At 42.9% G+C, this 4,857-nt stretch overlaps 1 pseudogene; it reads right to left on the minus strand.

Moving 5' to 3' along the window:
* Positions 1–562: 562 nt before the first annotated feature.
* On the minus strand, positions 563–4,391 carry LOC101612351 (annotated as a pseudogene).
* Positions 4,392–4,857: the final 466 nt, after the last annotated feature.

Here is a 4,857-nt window from a genome sequence, read left to right on the forward strand (position 1 = left end):
TTCCCCTTAAACTGCAAGTCAATAGGTGTTTCTTTACAGTTAACTTTGGCAAAATTCATACAAAGTAGTAATTAACAATGACTTTCTTTACTTGTTAACTCACAAGGAAACACCTTCAAGACTGCATTTTGTTAAAGTTTCTGTACTAAGATGTAGAAAAACTGAACTACACAAATATCAAAAAGTTTAAAATTCCTTAATTTTTTTATTCCTGGTACCACTACCACAATTTACAGGGCAATATACTTGATATAATGATAGAAAAAGAAAGACAAAGCCACAACAGAGGAAAGACTTCAGAAATGTTCATCTAATTGACACTGCATTGCATTTTATCAGTAGCTGCACTTTCTGAAAACTGTGGCCATGACAGTCCTGAACAAGAAAGTTTTCCTGTTTAAGCTACAGTAACTTTTCTGACTATAGATCATCGCTCCTTCTGTAGCAGATTTTTACAGCTCCTCTAATGCATTTAGGATGGCTGTCTCAGAGTAACCTGCAGCTTTCCTGTCAACTTCTCAGTCTCTCTCCTGATAAGAACTGTAGCCCTTTTCTGCTCTTTTTAAAACCTTCTGCTACCATATCCACCATTTACACCACCAGATCCATAACCACCACCATAGGGACTGCTAGAGCTTCTTCCACCAAAACTGCCCCCTTCATGGGTCCATAATTTGACTGCTGTTGTCTATTAAAATTATCAAAATCATTGTAGCTCCCACCTCTACCTTCCTTCATTGTAACCATTTCCTTCTTCATTGTAGCCATCACACCCTCCCCCACCACCACCATATCCACCACCTTGGTTTCTATATCCTGGTCCACCACCACCATGGCCTCCTCTACTACTATAATCAGGACCACCACCATACGTGCCACAATCACCTCCACCATAACTCCCTCTGCTGCCACTACCTCCACCACCATAGCCACCCCTTCCACCAAAGTTTCCACCACAACCAAAATTACCTCCACCACCTTCAAAATTTCCACCACAACCCATAAAGTTTCCAGACCCACCTCCATGACCTCTCTGTGACCCAGCCTACTGCATCTCTTGTTTAGAAAGGGCCTTTTTCATATTTTGTGTGTGTGTGTGTGTGTGTGTGTGTGTGTGTGTGTGTGTGGTACTGGTTCTACCTGTGCTCTCTTGTGTTAACTAGTATTTGAGTAATGCTTGTTTTTTTCTAGGTTCCTTATATGTGTGCTTTTCCTTTTGTTCAGCATGGAGGATTCTATCAAGTATTTTCTGTAGAGCTGGTTTTGTCTTCAAATACTCCTTTAACCTGCTTTTGTCATGGAATGTCCTTATTTCTCCATCTATTTGAATGGATAACTTTGCAGGATAAAGTAACCTTGGTCGACAGTTGTTCTCTTTCAGAACTTGGAATATATCACTCCAAGCCCTTCTGGCTTTAAAAGTTTGTGTTGAATAATCTGCTGTAATCCTGATGGGCTTGCTTTTGTAGGTAACTTGATTTTTCTCTCTAACTGCTTTCAATATTTTTTCTTTGGTGTGTGTGTTTGGAAGTTTGATTATAATATGGTGAGGAGAAGTTCTTTCCAGGTTTTGTCTGGCTGGGGTTCTAAAAACTTCCTGTGTTTGTATTGGCACCTCTTTCCCAATTTGGGGGAAATTTTCTTCTATGATTTTGTTGAAGATGCCTACTATGCCTTTGGAGTGGAATTCTTCTCCTTCTACTATGCCCTGAATTCTTATATTTGATCTTTTCATAGTGTCCCAAATATCTTGAAATTCCCACTCATACTTTTCTATAAGTTTGTCTTTCTCTTTGGACTGTATTAGATCTGCCACCTGGTCTTCTAGCTTAGATATTCTGTCCTCTCCTTCATCCATTCTACTGGTGAGATTTTCTACAGAGTTTTTTATTTCATTAACTGTGTTCTTCATTGCTAGTAATTCTGACTGGTTTTTCTTTATTATTTCTATTTCCTTATTTATGTCTTGTATTGCCTTCTTTATTTCATGAAATTGGTGTCCTGCATCTTCTTTGATTCCTTTGATTTCCTCTTTAAGTTCCTCTTTGACTCCTTTGATTTGTTCTCTGTCTTCTTTGAACATATTTACAATCATTCTTTTGAAATCTTTCTCAGGCATTTCCTCTAACTCATTCTCACTGGAGGTCATTTAGGATGCATTAATACTTTTAGGTGGATTTATATCATCTTGCTTTTTAGTGTTTCTTGTGTTATAATGTATATATTTTTGAATCTTGGATTAAGTTAATGCTTGGATTTTCTAGCTAGCTGGGTATTCTTAGCTGTATCAATTGATTTGATGTTATATATTTTCAGGGTAGGAGCTTAAGGTATTAGGTGTGGCTCTTAAGACTCTGAGAGTATCTACAAAGGTGCTCCTAGGGGTTGAGTTTCCCTGATATGGGAGTATTCAAGTAGGCTGAGTGGAATAAAATACAGGGAGATTCTAAAAGTTAACTAAAAACTGTACCCATTCAATCAAAAACAGCCCCAAGTATGTATGCCAGAGTAGTTATTATAACAACCAGGTCCTCTATCAATATAGAGGTTAAGATTTCTTGTCTGTTGAGGGATCCAACTCAGCTTGTGACCAAGTGAGACCCTTCCCTGGTGCAATTCCAGTTACTTTGGATGATTTTGGTCTCAGTCAAGTTGCTGCCTGGGTCGTCGGGCTGCTGTTCTGATTTCTGGAGCTGGGCACTGGCTTTTCCTGTGGGGCAAACCGAGCCTGGCAACTGTGGCCCTGCAGATCAGCACCCCTGCTGCTGGAACTGCTGCTGCTAAAGGTGCCTCTGCTGGGTCTGTCAGCAGCTGAAGCTGCTGCTGCTGGGCCCATTGCTGCTGCTGCCTCTGCTGCTGTAGCTGTCACTTCTGGAGCCACTGCTCTGCTGAAGCTGCTGCTGCTGGGTCTACTACTGCTGCTGCCACTGAAGCTGCTGCTGCTGGGTCTGCCACTGCTGCTGCTCCTGGGTCTGCTGCTACTGGAGCTGCTATTACCAGTGCCGGAGCTGCTGATGTTGCTCCAGGACTCTGCTCCTGCTTGGGTCCCACTGTTGGCCCAAGTTGGCGTGGCCAGTCCCAGGACCGCTGCTCTGTTCACTGGAGCTGGGCTCAGGCAGTGGGGGAGGGGAGGCAGCCGCAGCTGCTCTGGTTCTGTCGCTGTTACACGTGTTCTTCTACCTCGCAGTCTGCTCCTCCATTGCTCACTGCCGCTCTCCCTTCACGTTTCCTGAGTTGCAGAGAGAGACAGTGTGAGGGGAAGCTCCCGCACCTGGCTTTTCCTGCGGCTGGAGCCGAGTCTGGCGGCTTTCTGGTGTGCTGCCACCGCCGGGGTTGGCAGAGCTGCCGGGGCCACTTTTGCCGGCCTGTGCAGGCTCTAGATGCTCTGGGTCTCTTCTACTTCTCTGCTGCTGCTTCAATTTCCTATACACCTCACTTTTTAGTAAAAGTTTTTTTGGTCTTTTTTTCCCCCAGGTTGCTTTGGCGTGGTACCTACGCCGCCATCTTAACCGGAAGTCCAAGAAATGGCCTTTTTCACTTCACAATTATGCCCATTAATAGTGTGATATTTCTGGGGCTGGAGAGATGGCTTAGTGGTTAAGCACTTGCCTGTGAAGCCTAAGGACCCCGGTTCGAGGCTTGATTCCCCAGGACCCACGTTAGCCAGATGCACAAGGGGGTGCATGCATCTGGAGTTCGTTTGCAGTGGCTGGAAGCCCTGGCACACCCATTCTCTCTCTCTCTCTCTCTCTCTCTCTCTCTCTATCTGCTTCTCTCTCTCTCTCTCTGTCACTCTCAAATAAATAAATAAAAATGAACAAAAAAATTTTAAAAAAATAGTGTGATATTTCTGAACAACAATTTTATCAAGTGTATCATGATCATCGAAAGTTACAAAAGCAAATCCTCTCTTTTTTCCACTCTACTGTCTTCCATCACTTCCACAGTTTCAATTTTGCCATACTTTTCAAAGTAGTCTCTCAGATTATACTCTTCTGTGTCTTCTTTAATACCACCAACAAAATTTTTCTTAATGTTAAATGGGCACCAGGGTTTACAGAACCCTCTCTAGAAACAGCTCTTTGGTTCCACTACAAGCCATCAACCTCGTGTGGCCGAGCACACATTGCTGCATCCACCTCTTCAACACACAAGTGAGTCACAAAGCCAAAGCCTCTGGAATGCTCTGTTTGGGGGTCTCTTACACAACCTGTGAGTGTGCCCCATTTCTCGAAATGTTCTCACACTGTTATCTGTAGTTTCAAAGCTCAGACCACCAATAAACAGCTTCCTCTACTGCTCTGGTTCTTTTGGATCACAGCCCTGCTCCTCCGGTGGTGGCAATGGCCAAAGTCAGGCTGAGGGTGACTGGGCAGCGGTTTTACCTCCATTTTCAGACTGGACTCACCTCTTCCAACTCAAGTTCAATATTTTGTGTTTATTTTTATTGCCTCTATCTACCCACTAGAATTTAAACCTACATATCAGGATGGTGGGTGATTTTGTTCATTATTTTATGGCCCTATTTTAGATGTTGTTGAAATCCTAACACCTAGAATGGTACCCACTACACAGTAGATGCTTAATAAATATTTGTTGAAGAAATGGATAAATGAATGAATGAAGTGCCTTTGTCAAAGGAACTAGCTCTAAACATTATCTCTTGGCTTCTAGATTGTCAGGTGGTTAACAATGAACATTATATCCAAATTTACGTTTGTCAAAAAGGAGACATCAATCAAGATCACAAAAATAATCTTGACTTGATGGGTAGTGCAGCCCTGGCCAATGCTTTGCTTTGGAGAAACATCTATGGACAATGTCACTCACTGAGAACAAGTCTGCTGACAAGCATTC

The sequence above is a fragment of the Jaculus jaculus genome, chromosome 10 (genome assembly GCF_020740685.1).
Source record: "Jaculus jaculus isolate mJacJac1 chromosome 10, mJacJac1.mat.Y.cur, whole genome shotgun sequence".
Classification (NCBI taxonomy): Eukaryota; Metazoa; Chordata; class Mammalia; order Rodentia; family Dipodidae; genus Jaculus; species Jaculus jaculus.